This window comes from Bombina bombina, chromosome 2 (assembly GCF_027579735.1).
Source record: "Bombina bombina isolate aBomBom1 chromosome 2, aBomBom1.pri, whole genome shotgun sequence".
Taxonomy (NCBI): domain Eukaryota; kingdom Metazoa; phylum Chordata; class Amphibia; order Anura; family Bombinatoridae; genus Bombina; species Bombina bombina.
Window position 1 is genome coordinate 311,166,494 of NC_069500.1, and position 24,566 is coordinate 311,191,059.

Genomic DNA, 24,566 nt, shown 5'->3' on the forward strand with positions numbered 1-24,566 from the left:
TTAACCACAGTATATGCTGTGTAAGCCTGACACACAGGCCTGATAGAAAATGAAATTAGATTACACTAGCAAAATGATTTAAAAGTTTTGTTGTTTAAATTTACACTAATGTTAAGCAGATATGAGTGGTGGCTTGCACAGAGCAATTAACCACAGTATATGCTGTGTGAGCCTGAGACACAGGCCTGATAGAAAATGAAATTAGATTACACTAGCAAAATGATTTAAAAGTTGTTGTTTTTTAAATTTACAATAATGTTAAGCAGATATGAGTGGTGGCTGCTGGCACAGCAATTAACCACAATATATGCTGTGTAAGCCTGACACACAGGCCTGATAGAAAATGAAATTAGATTACAGTAGCAAAATGATTTAAAAGTCACAGATATCAGTGGTGGCACTAATCACAGTATATGCTGTGAGCCTCACACACAGGCTGAAAGCCAGGCAAATGCAAATAAAATTACAAATAAAAAAAAAATGACTGAAGTTCTAGCCCTAAAAAGGGCTTTTTGGGGTGCTGTCCTTACAGCAGAGATTAGATGAGTCCTTCAGGACTGTAGTGGACACTAAATACACTAGCCTAGCTATCTATTTCCCTATAATGTCAGCAGCAGCAACACTAAACCTCCTCTCACTAAGAAAGCAGGATCGTAATGAATCTAAAATGGCTGCTGCCCAGGAGCTGGGAGGGTCTGTGAGGGAGTGTCTGCTGCTGATTGGCTCAAATGTGTCGGAAGGCTGTGAGATACAGGGTCAAAGTTTCCTCAATGATGACGAATAGGGGGCGGATCGAACATCGCATATGTTCGCCAGCAGCGGAGAACTCTAACAAGCTATGTTCGCCGCAAACTGTTCTCCGGCGAACTGTTTGCGACATCACTATTCATAAACAGCGACCGCTTCCCACTGCTTGTGGTGTGTATCGACCAAACTCACACTCGTTTTTATGTGATTTACTCAATAAATTGAACTTTTTTTTTTTTTTTATATTTTTTAATATTTTTTATTGAGGGTAAAAGAGTTACAAATATACAGTTTGCTTGATTACACAGAGTAATATATAAAGTCAGGAAACTAAAAAAAAAAAAAGAAACACATCCTCTTGCATCTTACTACTACTGGAAATACAAACATCTCTTGGTTCAATATACATATACATAAATTTGGAGAACAAACTGAAAAGCTACCATCTAAGTTTGTCCCTCATAAACAATAGAGGCCACTTTTGGACCTCAAATAATGCAACTCACTAAACTGAGGGTTTTTGTATATGATAGACCGCTCTTGGGTCTATAATGGACAAACGCACCTCCTATGCCTGCCAGGGCCTCAGAATTGCCCGGAAAGCTATAGAAACAGAGGAGGGCAAATTATCAATTATGTACATTAGTAGGTTAGACAACTTATACAGAAGTAAAAATGTTTTATATAATCAACATCTATTGGAGAACATTTGTCAGGAGGGGCACCATAGCAGGATAACTGAAACTTGAAACAACTTCACCTAAGTTATTAGCTAGGCTGTATATGTGGTACCACCCCAGGTCTGAAAAATATATTTGAATAGCTACATATTAAAACTTAGTAATAGGGGGCAGTGAAGTTACCAGGACCTCCCCATGGCTCCTAAAATATATTAGTTAGAAGAAAAATGGCGTGTGTGTGTGGGGGGGATCAATCATAAACAACTGAGAAATATAGCCCCTCTAGATTACAATTGGAAGTTACGAACAAGACTCTAAGGCCTAGATTAGAAGTTTAGGGATTCTAAATATTGACTTAAAGGGAGGGGAAATAAACTAGATAAAGATAGGGGGTAAATGCTGGGGGGTACAACAATAGGGTGAAATAATTAATCTCTCACTGTACTCTTGTAGGTTATTATAGGACTCCCCAGGGCCTCTAGTCATACACACCTCCAAAATTGTCAGACATATAGTACTAAAAGTGTTAAAGTGGCTTGATCTCCAAAGCTTAATTTTTAATTTTAGAAGCCACTATCAGATGGCAAAGCATATAGAAATGACTCTAAGGGAAAGATTGCTATTTTAAGCTCTCACAGCCCCCTTATGGGCCTCTAGGAATTATACATGAGAACCTCGCAATATTAATACAGCTCAGTGAGAAATGCAATTTCCCACCCACAACTGGACCTCAATTAGTACTCTATAGCTGCCTAACAGAATACACATGCAGAGAACAAATATACCATTAAAATATGACATTGAGTGGCGCAGGCAACCTGTACACAACATATAACAATCTCTGATTATCCTCTTATGTACAGTCAATGCAATGTCAATTATTCCAGGGTTATAAGAAACCTAGGCTACCTGCTTATCTATTACACCAATATATCAAGAAACTGTGGGGTACAAGAATTCAGCAGGGTGACTTATGTAGTTTCAGTCTGCAATGTAATTAATGCAGAGAAAAAGGAAGCATCGTTATAGTGTGCGGGGCTAAACCCTATTAACCAAAGGCCAATAACTATAGACCCAGGGGGGATTCCCTTTGTTGTATAGGGGTTAATGTTATATTAAAGCTAAGGATCGGTACTGAAACAGCTATATTACAGCAATTTATCAACATACCACAGCCAATAATTACAAAACAGCAAGTTCTAGTTGTGAAGGTATAGGCATGCAAACAGACCAGCAATAATATGTAAAACAAAACAATATTGTTCACAACAATGCATAGCACACTAATAAATATCTGAAATTTACAGCATTACCCTGCTCTAAATATATAATTCCCAAGTTAAACAACCTTGAATGTGATTAATGAACCAAACACTTAACTTAGGGACTATTACTGGCAAGTCCTCATTAATACTGTTCATAGGGAAAAACATCAAGAAGGTTTAGTCCCGAAATCCAAATGGTCTCAGACAATGATCTTCATAAATGTAGATTCTTCGGCTACAACTAAAATAAAATTATTCAATAAGTCCAAGAGCTGGGCTTTAAGTGGCAGCACATTTAAAAGGCAAGATGGTATTGTGGGCACTTAGTAACCTCTGCTGTAGTAAGAATGTAACCCCACTCCAGCTTTTATGTTCATCCTATAGAGCCTAAATCCTTCACGCTGCAGGGTCATCAAAAGAAGGTTAGTATCCATAGGCAGACCCCATGCGCTGTACCAATCTAGGCCCCAGGCTATGGAAATCTCCAAGGCAGTACCGCAATAGAAGGCCGACAGTGATCCACACATCTCAGCAGTGCCGCACTCACGGAGACCGTGACTCTCACAGACACACTTGGCCGCACGGGAACAAACAAGAAACACCTCCAGGTGCCACAATCTGCCTGACTCACCATCTTGCCTACACCGGAGGGGAGCCCCCCAGTCTCACAGGTATCTCTCACAGGGGCCAGCTCATTGCGATCCAGCAGGGGCAGTACTTCACAACCCCGGTAAGACCTCCTGCACTTCCATCTTGCCGTTGCACACTCACAGGGAGATCAGGCCCCATGTAAAAGTCCCCAGCACTCATCTGCATAACTCCAGGCCTCTCTCCAACAGCCATCTCTCCCTTCTCACCATTTAGTACGCTGTTGCTTGTTACACGCGCTGCTTCAATCTTTGTGAGCAGCACGTCAAATCTTTTGAGGATCCGTTGCTCATATTCAGCCAGTAGGGTCTGTAATGTGTTGCAGATGCCTTTCTTCATAGTGAAAGAGAAGTTTGCGGCCCACTGTGTCTTCAAAGATAACGATACTCCAAAATAATCGCCTTATTCATTCAAGCCAGGAGTACTGTATGAGCCCCTTCAGATTTCTAGCAATAGTTCAGTATCCAAAGACTGTTCCACAGAGGAAAAACTAAATAAACTTGAAATAAATGCAGGAGCCTCCTACATGCACGTCTTAGTTTCTTGGCTGCTGGCTCCGCCCCCCCAAATTGAACTTTTTAACCTAAGAAACTCTAATGGCTTATTTACACAGTGACCGCGACAGTGTTGATTTTTGTATAAAGTAAGGCAGCCTAGAAGATGAAAGCTAGTGCAGCTATATCATGTCAACCTGCTAAAATCTTGGAAAGATAGAGAGGTCTCAATTACTTAACCATGGATATTACTGTTAATAACCCTGAGGTAATTATATCAGACATCACAAATGAAGAAGTGGAGTCCCAGGTGAATATAGTAAAAACAGTCCTTTATTATAAACGTTTAAAACGGAAATTCTTGTGAGACGCAGCTCACTCGGTCCCAAACAACAGCCTTGGAGAGGAGTAGAAAGAGCGTAGCACCAGTGGCTTACATGTTTCGGCTAAATGCCGTAATCATAGCCTAAGGTGCTATGTCTCTAAGGTAGTTAAGACAGGTAGAAAACAATCTGATTGGCTAAAACACTGAAAGTGTAATTAAAAGAAAGAAACGCCCAATCTAGCACATCCTGATTATACAATTAAATTAACCCTATGTATGTCTTACCTATATGTTTTACAAAATACAAGGTATATGACAGCAAGTATATATTTAGGAATATAATCGTGATGGAGAGTGACACAATAGCAACTAGGAGAGAGGCACATTGATGAAATATGACTGAAAAGAAAGAACCTATATTTCAGTTAATGGCAAGCTGGAAAATACACCTTACAATAGCTTCGATAAATATATTAACTGAATAGGTATAGTGAGTTGGTATAGATACCAACTCACTAGAAATACAAAAAATACAAAAAATACAAAAGATGGTCCATGTCACAGACATAGTACCCATAGTTAGTATATCAGTAATCTGTTGCATGTGATGTTCAGAAAAGTCAAAGCAAAAATACACATGGATGTATGTGAATATATGAATATAGAATATGGACAAAAGGGGGTAAAAGGGGGTAAAAGGGAGCAAGTTACAGGTCACTAACACTATATAAAAGTATGTGTGATATAAACAGCAGGAATATGTCAATATCATGCAAGGACCACTCATAAATACCCCCTCTGTCTATAGCTATGTTAACGATGTGTAGTATGTAAATATGTAGATTTGTAGATATGTAAATATGTGTTGATTCACTCCCAAAAATTGATCAAATCAAATTTGGAGTTCAGACCCTGAGGGAGTCTGGTTTTTAATTGAAAGATCCAATAGGTTTCACGTTTAGCTAAAACTTTGTCTATATCACCCCCCCTATTGGGGACTTTGGCTTGTTCAATAGCTGTCCATCTAAAGGAGTCTAGGCTACAATTGTGTTTGGTGGCAAAATGTTGCACTAGGGGAGTTGTGGCCTTACCCCTTGTTAGGGAGGAGATATGTTCTCTTATTCTTGAGTTGACGTCCCTAGACGTGAGACCAACATATTGAACATTGCAGAAAATGCAAGTGACAAGGTATATGACATAGGTACTGGTACAGTTTAAACAGGATTTGATGGAATAGGTAGTCCCTGTTACTGTAGATTTAAATTCACTCGTGGTTTGTACATAGTCACATGGTCTACACTTTTTGTGTCCACATTTTGTAAAACATATAGGTAAGACATACATAGGGTTAATTTAATTGTATAATCAGGATGTGCTAGATTGGGCGTTTCTTTCTTTTAATTACACTTTCAGTGTTTTAGCCAATCAGATTGTTTTCTACCTGTCTTAACTACCTTAGAGACATAGCACCTTAGGCTATGATTACGGCATTTAGCCGAAACATGTAAGCCACTGGTGCTACGCTCTTTCTACTCCTCTCCAAGGCTGTTGTTGGGACCGAGTGAGCTGCGTCTCACAAGAATTTCCGTTTTAAACGTTTATAATAAAGGACTGTTTTTACTATATTCACCTGGGACTCCACTTCTTCATTTGTGATGTCTTTTACCAGCATTTGAGCCCAGGTCTCTAACTCCTCTTCTGCTGCCGGACCGGGTGAATACGCTGACTTTCGCACACACCCCCTTTCTCCTACGTCACGCGGTGACGCGTATCGAGCTGCAGACCGGGTTTTGCGAGAGGCGGAAGGAAGAGAAGTCGGCAGACACGCTGCCATCGGATGTTGTTCCGTTGTTACAAGGACTTTCTCACTTCGGTGCTACAGGTACACCTCTCTATTTTGGCTCACTATACAATTGTTTGGGGGTGTTTGTGTTATATTAAGTCCCGGTGCCAGGCTTGGCTCACTATACTACACACGGACTTTAGTGACAACCATTTCCTTCCTTGTAATTATATCAGAAACATATTCTGCCCATCAGAAACAGGAAGTCAGGGATTTTGTAAGGAGGAATAAAGATGTATTTTCTGATTTAACAGGCAGGGCTATGTATTGAAGCGTGACATTTATACAGAACCTGGAAAAAAAATATAAGCCTTAAAACTCTATAGAGTACCAGAAGACCAGAGAGAAGCTATTAGTGCTGAAATTTAGAAAATGTTGGCCTTTGATGTAATTTAGGAATCTCAAAGTGAGTGGAACAGTCCCATTTTACTAGTTTCAAAACCGGATGGCTCACTTAGATTTTGCAATGACTACTGCAAGTTAAGAAGTATGCCAAAGTATGCTTAAAATCGATGATCTGATAGAGAGACTGGGTAGGGCTCATTATCTTACGAGTTTGGACTTCACGAACGGGTATTGACAGGTGTCCCTGACTAACTGAGCAAAAGAAAAATCTGCTTTTTCAATATCAGATGGGCTTTTCCAATATAAAGTGTTGCCATTTGGGTTGCATGGGGCTCCTGCTACATTTCAAAGGATGATTGACAGAATTTTGAAACACCATAGGCAATATGCTACAGCATAATTAGATGTTCAGACTTGGACTCACATCTTCCTAAAATACAGACAGTTTTTGATTCCATACACATGTCAGGCTTAACTGATAAGCCCCTCAAAGTGTACTATAGGGTTGGAAGAAGCAAAGTACCTGGAGTACACAATTGGGAGAGGGTTGGTTAAACCACAAATAGCAAAAGTGGAGGCCATAAAAATATGGCCAAGGCCTCTTAATAAAAAGCAAGTTAGGACCTTCTTGGAATGGATTGGTTATTATGGAAGTTTTATTCTAGATGTTGCTACAATTACAAGCCCCTAACTGACCTAACAAATGCAAGAGCTTTGTTAATGGCTATGTGGTCCCCAGAAGCTGAACAGGCTCTGTGCTCTCAGCCAGTCTAAGTAACCCCTTATTTTACAAAGGAATTTATTGTACATACTGATGTGTCAGACATTGGGTTGGGAGCATTGTTCTCTTAAAGGGACAGTCTAGTCAAAATTAAACTTGCATTATTCAGATAAGGCATGTAATTTTAATCAACTTTCCAATTTACTTTTATCATCAAATTTGCTTTTTTTCTCTTAGTATTCTTAGTTGAAACTGAACCTAGGCAGACTCATATGCTAATTTCTAAACTCTTGAGGGCTGCCTCTTATCACAGGCTTTTTAAATTCCTTTTCAACACAAAGAGACTAAAAGTACATGTGGGCCATATAGATAACACTGTGTACAGGCACAGGAAGTTATTTAGGATTTAGCCCAACACAATGCTAACTATAAGACAATAGATCATAAACAGTCACAGTCATGTGATCAGGGGGCTGGAAGAAGGTTCTTAGATACAAGGTAATCACAGAGGTAAAAAGTGTATTAATATAACAGTGTTGGTTGTGCAAAACTGGGGAATGGGTAATAAAGGGATTATCTATCTTTTAAAACAATAACATTTCAATGGTAGACTGTAAGAAAGTAATAGGGAAGAACACCCGGTTTTCTGTTTCAGTAGAAAGTTAACCCCTCAAGAGAGAAACTATTCTATAGTGGAAAAAAAATGTCTTGCCATTAAATGGGCTCTAGAGTCCCTAAAATATATATATATATATTTATTCTTTTTATTGGATTTTCACAATATATAATAGACAAATGAGAAAAACCAAAGACAGGTATAACAATTTTACCTTAGAAATTACCGTACACAGTAAACCAAATCCTGCGTGGTTTTCTACCCCTTTTACATTGCATTAAGTAACAATACAAAATGAAAAAAGTGGATGGGTCACACAGGGAAAAACAAATGTTTCCTGTCCCTTCCTCACTGGGACCAAAAAATCAGAATCCTAATCTTACTAAGAGCTGTGAACTTACATACATTAAACAAACATCGGATTGAAGTCTATCCAATGCTGAGGTAACTCACCCTCAAGTATGAGTGAGAGAAATACGGGGAATTCCTAAATGTTTCTGTAAATTGATATTGTAGCGGTAATGGCCAGGCATATATGAAATTTTTCCATTTGGCAAAAAAAGCTCTAAGCTGTGAATCGATGATTAATTTAGAGTCATGCGATTCAATTGCCATTTGCAATTTTAATATACTGGACAATTCAGTTATAGTAGGGACCTTGGCAGATTTCCATTCCCTTAATAGTTGATTCCTAACAGCCAAGATAGTAAAATTTATCAGAAGTTGTTCCCCTCTAATACTGATGTCTGAATATAAAAAAAAAACATGTGGCAGAGTAATACATATTTTATTCTCTAGATATTTATTCAGCCAAAAGTTAACTTTGCTCCAGTATTGTATGATTTTGGGGCATGACCACATGCAATGTATAATATCTGTCATTTCTGCTTTACATTTGTGACATTGACTAATTTGTTTATTTTTAGAGAATTTTTACAGTCTATATGGGGTAAAATAATAATTATTCAACAGCTTCATTTTGGATTCCCTCCAATTTATTTTAATAGTGGCAGATTCTGATAACCTAATACTCTTTACAATATCCTGTTCTGATATATTCAGAAATAATTTTGACCAGACTTAATTAGGGATTTATACCAGTAAGAAATTGTTTGTCTACCTGCCCGATATAGCTTAACCCCATTAGGAATCTCTGTGGCACCCCAGTCAAGTCCCCTTAATCTAATTAGTTGAGCTGCATAACTAAAATACCTGTAAATAGGCATAAAAATCCTTTACCAGAAGAGCATATTTAATGGAAAGTTCTGCATATGATTGGAGTATCTTATTATTATCCTGCAGAAGGTGAGAAATATAAAAAATGCCCTTCTCCTTCCAGTCATGAAAAACCACATCATATAATCCTGGTGAAAAATCTGGGTTCCATGGGATGGGTAAGAATTGAGAGGTCCTCAGATCGTGTCCCATTTCCTTACAATACTTCTGCCACGCGGAGATGATATTTACAAAAGTCTGCATATGTATGATATTGCTTGGTAGTTTAGCGGGAGAATAGTGTAGCAAGGCCCTTAGATCAAATGGGTCGACCAGATTTGTTTCAATATCTAGATAGGTGACATAATTTTCTTCTGTTATCCAGTCATTTGCAAATTTTATCATACAAATCCAATTATAATATTCTAAGCTGGGCATCGAAAAACTGCCGCATCTTTTTTGTTTTATTAATCTGCCCATAGCAATTAGAGGCCAAGTCCTTCCCCATAAAAATAATGAACATGCAGCACTGAACCTAAGGATATCGTGCTTAGTTATAAACAGAGGTATATTCTGTAGCAAGAATAATATTTGCAGAAAAAAGATAGTCTTGAGTAGCATAATCTTGGTGGATAAGGACAAGTAATATAACTTCCAAGCTTTCATCTCGTTCGCCATATTAGCGAATAGATCTTCATAATTAAGGCTCATTAGGGTTCCTGCAGATTTTAATTCCCAAGTATTTCATACATTGTACTTCATTGAAAGCGTGGGGGTAATTGCTTTCTGGGGTCTTATAAAGCCACATAATCTCAGATTTCATGGCATTAATTTTATATCCCAAAAACTTACTAAAGCTGTTGATAAAATTTAAAGAATGTGGGATACACGTATCGCTTAGATATAATATACGATCGTCTGCATAGAGGGATAAGATTACTTTCTGATTCCCCAGTACAATTTCTTTTAATTCTTGTCTAAACCATACTGCAAGGGGCTTTAAAGAAATATTGAAGAGGAGGGGAGGTAAAGGGCATTCTTGCCGAGTACCTTTCTGTTATGGGATTTATTGAGACAGGAGGCCGTTAACTAATAGTTGTGATCTAGGATTTTTGTAGATCAATTTGAGCATATTAATTATGTTTCCAGAAAAACCAAAGTTTCCTAAAGACAAGAACAAATGATCCCATATAATCGAGTCAAAGGCCTTTTCAGTATCTAGTGTCAATAGAGCCAGATCTTTCCTAGGCCTAGAATTTTGTTTTCTTTTATTATAGTAGGTATCTATAGTCAAAAGTACTTTTCTTATATTACGGACTACATTCCTTCCTGGCATAAATCCTGTTTGGTAAATATTGAATTTGTGCTCCCACTACTTTTTTTAAATCTTTCAGCCACAATTGACATCAATAATTTATAATCATTGTTTAAAAGCGATATAGGACGGTATGCACCCAGATCTTCTAGGTCTTTACCTTTTTAATAAATAAGAGTTATAATTGAGTGCGAGAAATATGGGGAGTTCATGTGGCTCTCACATAGGTATTGATTAAATAATTTAGTCAATGTGGCGGGTATCTCTTTATTTAAGATTTTATAGAATTCTGCCGTTATCCCATCAGGGCCAGGGGCTTTATTTTGTTTCATTCTTTTAATAGCTAATTCACATTCTTCTACTATTATTGGCTGATTGATCGCCAATAGTTATTTCTTTTTTAAGAGCATCAAACTGGGAAGTACCAATTCAGCTATCTGGTTGAACATTGTGTGTGTTTCTGGGTTTTGAATGGGTGTGGCAGATAAATCAATTGAGTTTTCAAAACCAGGTTTGGACTTTTTATCTTGTTTGGCGGGCATAGCGGGGGATCTACTTTTAGGGTTTGTGATAATCCTTTCCATCAAAAACTGTGGAGGGTGAAACTCAAACGAGTGTAAAGTGAAAAAAATGCTATATTAAAAAACAAACAAAAAAAAACGAGGGAAGCCGTGCGGCTTCAATCGGAAGTGCAGAAATACACTAAGTGTGTGGCACTCTAATATAGGGTGTCTGTAGTGTATGCCAGTGTGTGTGTGTGTGTGTGTGAATCAGTGTTATTTTTTTATTTTTTTATTTCCCTTTATTCTTTTTCCCTTCTTTTATTATTAAAAATATACTTTTTTCCCCTTCTTCCTTTTTCTTATATTTTGAAAGTATTATTTGTGGTGCAAAAGTGAACGTGCAATTAGATAATAAGAGCTATGCCACGTTTATACTTAAAGAATTTTTACTGTCTGGTCTAATACTATGCCACACAGCAAATTATTTTGTTCTAGAAATATTCGTTATAATTTATGCACTCCAATTGTTCTTATCTGTGGTGTAAGATTAATATGAAAATAAAGTTTGTGTTACATATTATGTAGAACAAAGTGACTAACATTTGCTTGATACATAGCCTACTTCATAATCACAAGATAGCATTACCAAAGTTGAAAGATTGTTGTAATGTTTGCTTCCACATCATAGAAAAATTACCCAAGAACAATACGTCTCTTTGAGGGAAGCAGCCCTCAGAATAATGGATAGTTCTTATCTCGTGATACTAAATAGAACCAGTCTCATCAGAGTAGGCAACTTATAAAATCTAGATGGGAGACCAATTATTGTTACCGTTCAAATTAAAGGGGGTACTTATTTTATTACTTTGTTATATATTTTTTTTGTTTTTCCCCCTTAAAATTATTTGAAGGCTTCAACAACACATGAGTAAGCTCCACACTCCTCTTCACTTTTTCACTGATGTGGTAGATTTTTTATTCCACTTTATCCCTAGCAAAGACCAGTTCCATAAAAGTAGGAGAGGGGTCACTTAATCCAGACACACACAAACACCTTTCTTTAAGTCTGGTAGAAATTCTTGGGTGTCAATATTGAATTTTATTGCTGCAAAGCTATCCTCCCACAGCTTCTTGCCAGCTAGTAGGGGTTGTATAAGGGCCATATAACAAATGCCTCCAAAGTAGTATGCATTCTCCTTGGGGCCTAAGTCAGATCAGAAGACTCAGACACAAATAATGGGCATATGCGCTGAACTTTAACTCTGTGCAGCGTACTGTCTTAATAAATATACTTGCAGTTCTTTTTCCTGTATTTGCTCCACTGCGAGGCTGGTATCTGCACCCTTCGACACCGATCCCGACAAGACACCTATCTGTCTGTTGCGGTGTCATTTACCTGGAGGATGATACTGGAGCTTTGGTGCAGATCCGGGTTTCATGTCCCTCTTGAATCCTTACTAGGGTTCCTCGCAATGGTCTCAGGCTAGCTTCCACTGTTGACTGCAAGTTGCTTCCGAGTGTCTTTTCGAGCTGTCAGGCTGGGTTTAGGTTGTGGCCTTGGTGTGTTGGCCGTCAATCACCTTGATGGGCCTCCGGTGCTTTCTGGTCCGTGGTGGTCTATATGGGCAGGAATTGGATAGCCCACCTATGAGAGTGTGGAAACAGGGTGTAGAGCTTTTCCTCTTGCTCGATCTGAGCGGGAGCGTGTGTGACAGCGTCTTACATCATGCTGCTCCTACCGGCGGCTCATTTCCGAGTCCCTAAAATATTACCTCTGGGCCACACATTTTGGTCAGTTACAGACCATGCTGCCCTGACCTGGTTGAGCCAGAACAGGGATAAGAATGCAGGGATAACTAGGTGGTTCCTGATCTATACTTTTCTATAGAACATAGATCTGGGTCTAATCATGGCAATGCTGATGGTCTTTCAAGAGTACATTCCTTTATGTCCATGGTTTCTCAATCCTTTAAGGGACATTAAACACTAAATAAATGCTAGATAGAATGATGCATCCAAAGAAAAGATAAGTCTGAGAATAACATGTAGATTCATTTTTTTAAAGTTTCATTAGCTGCTTAAATATTTACAAAATAAGTAAAAAATGTTAGTGTCTATAAAACAATGGGAGCTGCCATGTTGTAACTTAGGTTGCCTTCTCTGCTGTGGCCAATTAGGGAGAGTAATGAATAGGTCACTAGAGTGTGCAGCCAATGGTTGTGTAGAATATAAGAGTGTTCTGCACTTCCATTTCTAATAGGAACTGAAATGCTTACAATTTCAGAATGGACTTGTAGGAAAAGGGAACAAAAAATAATGAAAGTATATTGCAGACTTTTTTTTTTATACATACAATTTATCATTTTAAATTACCTGGGAAGGATGTGTGACAGAGTGTATGGAAACATAATGAATGGTGTGTATATAGCAGCGGTCCCCAACCAGTGGTCCGTGGACACTAGTGGTCCACAAGAAGATGTTGGTGGTCCTTGACACCATCAAGCAGGAATTAATCTCCTCTGGTGGTGTCAACCCTGTTGCGCTGCAACTCCATGCAGTACCTGGCTGGACATCAGTGAAAACCGATGAAGGAGGAGTTAAATTACAATCTCCCTACGCACGTTGTGTAGTACTGCACAACTTGCGTAGCTAGATTGTACTTTAACTCCTCCCGCCCAGCGGGAGTCTAAGTAATTAAGATGATTAGGCTCACCTGATACCGACTTGCTTCTTTTAAAAGACTGGGGAAATCCTCAGTCAGTAGACAAAAAGACAAGGAGTTTGCAGAAGCTGTATTGCTGCAACTGAGAAACTGGTAAAATTGTTAAAATCACTGTTGCTATTGTTATTTTGTTGGTAAGCAGACAAGCTGCACCAAAGTAGTAAGTTACAAATTGTTTAGTAAGAGCTTAGAGGATCAAGGACTTTTGTTTTGTTGTTTGTTAACAGTGCTATTTTACTGCCAGAAATAAACAGGCATATAAAACATGTAAAGTGTATCACGTGTGTTCCTGTTCTAGAAGGCTGTGCAATCTCAGAAAGCTCCCTTGGCAGGCGCACATAAACAAACGGGGTCTGTTACAACACACACACCTACACCTTTGAGCCCTAAATTGAAATATAATTTTATTCTGTGTGAAGATCTATTTCTTCTTTTTTATTGTGCACCCAAAAATATAAATTTATATACAGCTCAGGGAAAAAAATAAGAGACCACTGCAGAATGATCAGTTTCTCTGGTTTTACTATATATATATATAGGTATGTGATTTAGTAAAATGAACATTATTGTTTTATCCTATAAATTAATGACAAGATTTCTCCCAAATTTCAAATGCAAATATTGTCATTAAGATTAAGAGCTTTTATTTTCAGGAAATCACAACTGGTCAAAATAATAAAAAAGATGCAGTGTTTTCAGAACTTGAATAATGCAAAGAAAACAACACAGTACTAATGTTTTAACTTAGCAAGACTTCAGAAATCAATATTTGTTGGAATAACCCTGATTTTCAACCACAGCTTTTATGCATCTTGGCATGCTCTCCACCAGTCTTTTACATTTCTGTTGGGTGACTTTATGCCACTTCTAATGTTTCAATCTGAGCTAATGTCCAGGGAAATCCAATGTTAGTGTAAAATGTAGTCGTATTCATGTAACACTTCCATTCTGATGAAGATATTGGGCCCCATTTATTAAGCTGCAAATGTATTTTCAGGGCCAGATAAGACTGTAGCTTCTTAGTCTCTTTACCACCTAAAGTGTGGCAGATTTAAATCATCCCGATCTTATCTGATTGGGATAATTGACAGCGTCTTATGCAATGATGCTGGGCAGAAAAGGTTCATAAGAGTGAACCTTATTGCCCCGGCAAATGATAAATGGAGCCCATAGTCAGTGATTGGAGCATATCTATGTATGGCGTCTTCTCATTTGTCCACCAGCTGTATTCCATATAAAGTTGCATAGGAACCCATTTTTTATTATATGTGTAACACCTTTTCCAGAATTAAACAGTAAACTATTGTTTCAATTTGTTTAAAAATATTATTGTCTAATGAAATGGAAATGTTATTAACAGTGCATTGAGGGATTAGGAAATTCAGCTTAATTTGTAGGATCACAGCAAATCTTTAGCAGATAATTAGATTAGATAAGTATTAAATACAAGTTTAAATAATGCTCTTAATAGAACATTAAACAAAGCAGATTTATTTGTAGGCAAGAATCATTATGTTAAATAATTGGATGGCTTTTAAAAAGATTAAAGGGACATGAAACCCACATTTTTTCTTTTATGATTTAGGTAGAACATGCAATGTTAAACAACTTTCTAGTGACTTCTATTAACAAATTTGCTTCATTCTCTTTGCATCATTAGTTGAAGGAACAGCAATGCACTACTGGTTTCTAACTAAACACGTGGGTGAGCCAATGACAATCTGTATATATATGCAGTCACCAAACAGCAGCTAGGGTTTTTGCTGCTCTTGGGCTTACCTAGATAAACCTAAATGTAGCCACCAATCAGGGTCCTGAACCAAAAATGGGCCTGCTCCTTAGCTTAGATTCCTGCTTTGTCAAATAAACGGCTAGATTACGAGTTTTGCGGTATGAGTAAAAAAGCAGCGTTAAGGCTCTTTTTCACTACCACTGGTATTAGGAGTTTTGCAGGTATAGCTGTACGGCACAATTTTTTGCCCGTAATGCAACGTAATTACCGCAGCTTTCAAAAAGTCCTTTTTCAATGGGACTCCCATAGCGCCGGTATTACGAGTTTGCCTGGGAGGCCAAAAAGTGAGCGGTACAGCCAATACTGTCAAGATTTATACCGTAAACTGAAAGTCAGTAGTTATGGGATTTACGTTACAAAGCTGTAGCATAAAAATCATAACTAAAGTGCTAAAAAGTACACTAACACCCATAAACTACCTATTAACCTCTAAACCGAAGGCTTCCCACATTGCAAACACTAAAATAAAACTATTAACCCCTAATCTGCCGCTCCTGACATCGCCGCTACTATAATAAACATATTAACCCTTAAACCGCCACACTCCCGCATCACAAACACTAGTTAAATATTATTAACCCCTAATCTGCCGCCCCTAACATCGCCGCCACCTACCTACATTTATTAACCCATAATTTGCCGCCCCCATTGTCCCCGCCACTATACTAAATTTATTATCCCCTAAACCTAAGTCTAACCCTAACACCCCCTAACTTAAATATAATAAAAAAAAATAAAAAAAATTACTATCATTACATAAATAATTCCTATTTAAAACTAAATACTTACCTATAAAATAAACCCTAAGCTAGCTGCAATATAACTAATAGTTACATTGCAGCTAGCTTAGAGGTTTTTTTATTTTACAGGCAAGTTTGTATTTATTTTAACTAGATAGAATATATATATATATTAAATAGCCAATAGGATTTTTTCACCTTTAATTCTGATTGGCTGATAGAATTCTATCAGCCAATCGGAATTCAAGGGACGCCATCTTGGATGACGTCATCTATAGGAACCTTCATTCTGCAAGAAGACGTCGATTGAAGAGGATGATCCGCGCCGGATGTCTTGAAGATGAAGCCGCTCCGCGCCAGATGGATGAAGATAGAAGATGCCATCTGGATGAGGACTTCTGCCTGGTTGGATGAAGACTTCTGCTGCTTCGTTGAGGACTTCTGCCGGCTTCGTTGAGGATGGATGTCGGGTCTTCAAAAACTGTAAGTGGATCTTCGGGGGTTAGTCTGATTAATCACATTTTTGTTTAGATCAGATGGATGGACGGGTGCTTGTTCGTGGGGAAAAGATGGCAGCATGATGCACTATGGGGTGAAGGCAGGCCAGCGGAGGCAGTGTTATACTCTGGACAATGTTGTGCTTGGTCCTGGCATTGATGTGGATGTTGCTTTGATCTTGCCAACAACCTAGAGATTGTTGCAGGCCTTCATGGCAAAGGGGTTCCCTGATGGCAGTGGCCTCTTTCAGCAGCTTAATGCACCTTGCCACACTGCAAAAAATGTTCAGGAATGGTTTCAGGAACATGACAAAGAGTTCAAGGTGTTGTCTCTGCCTCCAAATTCCCCAGCTCTCAATACAATTGAGCATCTGTGGATGTGCCGGAATAACAAATCAGATCTATTAAGGCCCCACCTCGCAACTTGCAGGATCTGCTGATAATGTCTTGGTGCCAAATACAACAGGACACATTCAGAGGTCTTGTGGAGTCCATGCCTCGACGCATCAGAGATGGTTTGGCAGCAGAAGGAGAATCTACACTATATTAGGCAGGTGGTTTTAATGCTGTGACTGATCAGTGACAAATCACATGTTAATGCAATATCATATTATGTGATACTATCTGACTTGCCTGTAATATTTTGTTTAGTTGCCTCCATAAACATTATTAAAATAAAAAAACAAAAAACAAAGCAGTGTTTTATGAATGATTCAGATACATCTGCTTTGTTGTTTAACTTCAGGCATATAGACAATCAGTGATCATGCAATAACAATGGTTTGGAAATGATTTATCTCATTCTACCTCATTCTCTGGTTTTGACAATCTGACATTTGTTAGAAAAGAAATATGTCTGCTCACTATTACTTGTGTATGGAGCCCATTTAGGCCTAGTTTCCATTGAGGTGATAAAGTTTGGAAATTGGTAGTAACATAAAAATTCTCTATAGACGTTAATGGAGATAAATGTTTTTACCACCAGTTTCTAAACGTTACCACCTCAATAGAAACTAGGCCTTACGTTAGCCACAATGCATCTGGTATATCAGTATATGTTATCTATTGTCAAAAGCCCATGTGTTCCACCCCTAATAACTTATTTCCTTAGCTTTGTCTTATTCCTTGCCCTTCGTTGTTCTAATTTGTTGGTACAGACAACCCCAAAGTAATCTGTGGCTCTCATGTGGGAATATTAAAGAGATAGGAAAGTCAAAATAAACTTTCAGGGTTCAATCGAGTATGTCATTTGAATATACTTTTAACATTAATTTCTATTATCAATTTTTTTCTTCTCTTAAGCATATGTACATATGATTGCCAGCAGCAATGCACTAATGGGTGATAGGTGTCTAAGCTAATTTTGTCTCTTGTCATTGTCTCACTAGATGTTTTCAGCTAACTCCCAGTAATACATTGCGGCTCTGGAGCTGACATTATCTATATGTTTAATACCTTTGTTGGGAAAAAATAAATAAAAAGAGAGAAGTGCTCAACCAGGGAACAAACATTAGCATAATAGCTTATTCTATGGCTAGTTACCACCCAAGAAGCAGCCTCTTATTGCTCAACATGTGCCTTTCACAGAGAAGAACTTTCCTGTAGCATATCAGCCTGATCCTGACTTAACAGTCCAGCCCCAAAATACCAGGCAATCCCTCTCTGAACAAGAGAAACGGCAAAACCCCAGATGCACGTTTCTGCCTCTCCCAGACCTCGTCAGTGAGGTGCAGCCATAACCCTCTAGGCACACTGAGCAACGGGTCCACATCTGGAATCCCGCATCCCGGTTAGGGAGACTTTCCTAAGATGCAATTGGAGCAAAACATTTATGGGCGTGCACCTGTAAGCAGGTAAATAGCTACAGGTAGAGAGGTTCCGGTATGGTCTATGAGTAAGGCGGTCAGGATCCGCCGAAACGCGTAAGACTGAACCTCTCTGCTGCTCCATTATACACAGTGTTGTCTCTGAAGCTTTGCAGCAAGTAAAGGCTGCTTTTTTATGTATTGTTAACCACAATAAAGAAGTACCCTTTTAAAGCACCTGGATGGGATCCGCATCTTTTTTTCTTTATGAATTAACTTGCAAACAGGAAGGAGTTTGCTACAGGACCCCACCTGATCTAAGAGTTGCATATTGAACTGTGCAGCTGCATGCATGGTACTAAGGAATAGCCTGTGTAAACCACCGGAAGAAGCAGAATCCGCGAGTGTGGAGGTGACCAATAGACACTGAAAATTTCACCACCAGGTAAGACCTCATCTGCCCCTAAAGGACATTTGTATCTGGAGAGGACAGACGGGATGAGGCTACCGGATGAGGAGCGGGGTGAGTGACTTGTTAGCCGCTTAAAGGCTTGAATGTCGGATTGATTTCTATTTGGTACACTGTAATCTGTTTAGGTACACAGGCTGAACTAATTAAGTCTCTGAAAAGGTTTTTGACGCCCGAACATGCTATGCTGCACCTGAGTGTCTGGTAATCTGATCGGTTAAAGGGATATCGTATTCTGGCAAACTTTTGTTTGCTATTTGTTTGTATACTGTTTTACCTTCCTGCTATAGTCCCATACACCATCACTAACCATTTGACACAGATTAAGATATATATACAAGGAGATAAGACCATTAATGGACTTTGCAACTCTAAAACTTTAATTTAAAGGGATATTCATTTTTTGATATTTGAATATTATAAGGAAAATAATAATACGAAAATGGAGACACACACTAATTTTTACTCCCTACAAACGACAGATGAATGGAATATAGATAACCTTGACCTAGAGGAACTTTTTAAAGATGACACAGAGAATGTTAAATTAACCGACCTTTTTCAAACCATGGAAAAACTAAAAACTAAAGAGCAGAGACTGCGCCTTGACAACTGGCTGTTTGACAAATATATTAAAAGAGGGATGGTACCAAGAGGCCTTAGACTGAGAAAATTTCCAGCTTTTGAAGTGGAAAATCAAGATTTCATCACCGAATGGAATAATATACTGACTGAATGTGCCATAAGATTAATGGGACTGTTAATCAAATATAAAATGGAGCAAATTGCTAACCTCAAAGAGGACAGTAGAGGAAGCTAGAAAACTAGTGGTGAATATTAAACACTCAAAATTTCTCAGGGATAGTAAGGATTATGCCAGTAATCGAGTCTATCTATGGCAGAAAAATACTAGAAGAGGAAATAGATGGCAGAATAGAAATAGAACAGGAGAAAAGTGTCAGACTAGTAACGAGGACAAAAAATGGAATTTAGAAGTCAGCACTAAAAATCAAAAATTGCAAAAATCAGGCAAGAAAAGCAACAAAAATAAAAATAAGAAAGTTACTTTTAGTGACACTGAACAAATTGACAGCGAAGATCTTACTGTAGAAACAGATTTTGCTACTTCAGAAGGCTACTCACAATCAGACACAGACGAAAGAGAAAGCTCTGCTACATATATGGAAATGCCTAAAAAACAAAATATAAAAGAAGTAGATACAGGAACCAAACCTAAGACACAGAGTACAAAAAAGAATGAGCCAGAGAAACAGGTTTTTCAAGGGGCAAGGGATGAAAACAAGGGGGGAGGCTCAGAAAAGAACGAAAAAAGAGCAAGAAACAGGTACCAACTGAGACAGATAAATCAGAAGGAAACATAACGTTACAAGGAGCAGTCCTTAATATATCTTCTTACCCACTAAATGATTCAGAGCTAAAAGTCTTAAACTGTGGCTTGGGCTTTTGCCCCAGCAGTGACTTTAATCTCTTTCAGACTGTTTTAGATTTAAACAGATTTATTAGACAACTAACTATCAAGAAATACTTCAAAACTAAGGTTGAAGAAAGTGATTCTGGTATAATCGCATCTAAACAGTCTGAAAGAGATACATCTAAGGGACCTAGGTTTAAGAAACAAAAATCTAACTTTTATTCTACCAGATCAAGAGGTTCACAATTAGAGCTTTTCCACAAAAGAGTAGTGGAAGATCTAACTACATTGAAGAAATCTGTTAAAGATAAACATAAAAAATCTAACTTAACTAGAAGTGAAAGAGAAGCAATTAAAAACCTAGAAGAAAATGACAAGATTGTGATTAAACGATCAGATAAAGGTAACAGCATTGTTGTCTGCGATAGAGATTGGTATATCAGTGAATCTTATAGGCAACTAAATGACAATGAAGTTTACACAAGACTAAGTTTTAATCCCACCCAGAGAATTCAGGAAAAGCTTTTGTCGTTGTTGGATGATGGATTAGAGAATGGGTATATGGATAGAGCTACGTTTGACTCTTTATATAATGTAAATCCAAAAATACCCATTTTCTACCACCTTCCAAAAACTCACAAAGGCATAACCAACATAAAAGGAAGACCTATTATATCAGGTTTAGAATCAGCACTAGAACCCCTGTCTAATTGGGTTGATGGAATATTACAACCAATTGTCTCCAATCTTGAAAGCCATCTTAAAGATACAACTAATGTTTTGAATATATTTGAGGAATTTGAATGGAGGGATACATTTAGCTGGTTGTCAGTGGATGTTGTATCCCTTTATTCAATGATACCCCACAAATTAGGTTTAAAAGCTATTGAATACTTTCTTGATTTAGAAACAACATATGATTGCTACTTTAAAAGCTATATTCTGGAGACTATTGAATACCTCCTCGAGCATAACTACTTTATGTTCGAGGGAGAGTTCTTCCTACAAAAACAGGGGACTGCAATGGGGGCGCGATTTGCGCCCTCATATGCAAATCTCTTTATGGGATGGCTAGAAAGAAGTCTAATTACAAGTGATCTCAACCCATACAGGGGCTCTATATTCCTCTACAAGAGGTTTATAGATGATTTGCTCTTTGTATGGGATGGGGATGAAATAGGAAAAGACATGTTTCTTACATACCTCAACAGCAACAGAATGGGTATGAGATTCACTTCTGAATGGAATATAAACAAGATCAACTATCTTGACCTAACTTTAATTGCAGACAGACATAACAACAAGGTGATAACAGACTTATACAGAAAGCCAATAGCAGGTAACGCATTGCTACATGCTAAGAGCAACCACCCCAAACACGTCACTAAGGGTATAATAAAAGGTCAAATGATGCGTATGAAAAGAAACTGTTCCCAAAATGAAGATTATAACAAAGCTAAATCTGAATTAACAAAAAGAATGGTATCTAGGGGTACAATAGGCAACAAATAGCGAGTATTGGTGAGAAGGTAAACGGAATGGACAGGAAAGATCTCTTGCAAAACAAACAAAAAGATGATAAGAAAGATATAAGACCATTCTTTATCACACAATATTCAAACCAATATACAGAAGTCTGTGACATTGTCAGTAAATACTTACCCATTATATATGGGGATAATACACTGAAACCCATAGTAGATAGCGGCTGTAAATTTGTATATAAGAAGGGCAAATCCCTGGCTAATATATTGTCACCTAGTGAACTTAAAAACAGACAAAGAAATGCAGGAAGTGCATGGTTACAAACCAATGTCACATATAAATGTGGAAATAAAAGATGCAGGGCATGTGGCTTCATTAAAGGGCCACTGTAAGTAAATATTTTCTATGCCTGTTACTAACTAACTACCCCAAATACGCTTTTTATCAATAGCATTTCATTAACATATCTCTACCGTATATCAGAAATCTTGTCTGCAAATTTAATTGTTTTCCAAACCCACTCCGTGGGTATCCTTTGCTCTGTGCCAATCCGTTTACAATACCTAGGTTTCAAAATGGCGCTTTAAACACAAAGTTATTGGTTTAAGTATTTTGAACATGCAGTGCTGAAAATAGTGGGCAGGATAACGTGACTTCATCGACGAATAAAAGATATAATTTTTAGAACGTTATGAAACTTCGTTTTGGAGAAAATATAGGTCAGTAGGTTTTAATTCATGTTTATTAACTTTAATATGTTAGTTGTTTAGCTTAAAAATTATAACAGAAAGTAATCCTTTAAAACAACACAGACATGTAAATCTTATACAACAGGAAAGGAGTATAATATCAAAGGCTGTATAAAGTGTTCAACTGACCATGTGATATATTTAGTGGAATGTACCGAACATAAAAGACAGTACATTGGAATGATGACAAGGGATGTCAGGACCCGTATTCGAGAACACATCTCATATATTGAGAATGATGTCTCATGTTCTGCATTAGCATCCCACTTTATAGAAGAGCACAACCAAGATTTAAAAACCTTTAGCTGGTCAGCCATTGAACACATATATAAACCATATTAAAAGGCAAGAGGCCTATTGGATTTTTGTATTTAAAACCCTTGTTCCAGAAGGGTTTAACTCTGAACATGACATCATAAATTGCTGGAGCTAATTTATATATTACTATCAAATAGCATTATAAGTCTTTTTTATCAATCTAAGGTCCTAATGAACATTGTGGTTTAAAATATAAAGAATATCCAATATATAGTCACATCCTAATAATCTTTATCTGTGCATCCATTTATCTTTAATCCTCTGCTGTGAATATATATAGCTTTTTTGTTTAAGATAATACTCTGATGAGTATACTTAAAGATCTATCTTGCGACATTGGGTCTAACCGCTTCTATATATAAAATTCTGTGAACTTAGAAAAAGAAATACTATGAGCCTTCGCCAAATTATATATCAAAGGATAAAATCTGTGTCTTTCTTATATTTTGTATCTAAAGTTTAAATATAGTTATTATGCTGTTTTATTTGCTAGATCATATATTAACGATATGCCTATGAATCTTACTATAAGGTTTAACGCAGTGTTAAAAGTGCTCCTCACAAGTAAGGTTACATCTGTACTAAGATGCAATTGGAGCAAAACATTTATGGGCGTGCACCTGTAAGCAGGTAAATAGCTACAGGTAGAGAGGTTCCGGTATGGTCTATGAGTAAGGCGGTCAGGATCCGCCGAAACGCGTAAGAATGAACCTCTCTGCTGCTCCATTATACACAGTGTTGTCTCTGAAGCTTTGCAGCAAGTAAAGGCTGCTTTTTTTATGTATTGTTAACCGCAATAAAGAAGTACCCTTTTAAAGCACCTGGATGGGATCCGCATCTTTTTTTCTTTATGAATTCACTTGCAAACAGGAAGGAGTTTGCTACAGGACCCCACCTGATCTAAGAGTTGCATATTGAACTGTGCAGCTGCATGCATGGTACTAAGGAATAGCCTGTGTAAACCACCGGAAGAAGCAGAATCTGCGAGTGTGGAGGTGACCAATAGACACTGAAAATTTCACCACCAGGTAAGACCTCATCTGCCCCTAAAGGACATTTGTATCTGGAGAGGACAGACGGGATGAGGCTACCGCATGAGGAGCGGGGTGAGTGACTTGTTAGCCGCTTAAACGCTTGAATGTCGGATTGATTTCTATTTGGTACACTGTAATCTGCTTAGGTACACAGGCTGAACTAATTAAGTCTCTGAAAAAGTTTTTGATGCCCGAACATGCTATGCTGCACCTGAGTGTCTGGTAATCTGATCGGTTAAAGGGATATCGCATTCTGGCAAACTTGTGTTTGCTATTTGTTTGCATAATAGCTTGTTCTATGGCTAGTTGCCACCCAAGAAGCAGCCTCTTTATGCTCAATATGTGCCTTTCACAGAGAAGAACTTTCCTGTAGCATATCAGTCTGATACTGACTTAACAGTACAGTCCAGCCCCGAAATACCAGGAAATCCCTCTCTGAACAAGAGAAATGGCAAAACCCTAGAAGTAAGTTTTGGCCTATCGTGGGCCTCGTCAGTGAGGTGCAGCCATATCCCTCTAGGCACACTGAGCAAAGGGTCCACGTCTGGATTCCCGCATCACGCTCAGGGAGACTTCCCTTAGAGTCATAATTTGCATAAATAAAAAGAGAGAAGCACTCAACCTGGGAAAAAACAATAGCATAATAGCTTGTTCTATGGCTAGTTGCCACCCAAGAAGCAGCCTCTTTTAGCTCAACCTGTGCCTTTCACAGAGAAGAACTTTCCTGTAGCATATCAGTCTGATACTGACTTAACAGTACAGTCCAGCCCCGAAATACCAGGAAATCCCTCTCTGAACAAGAGAAA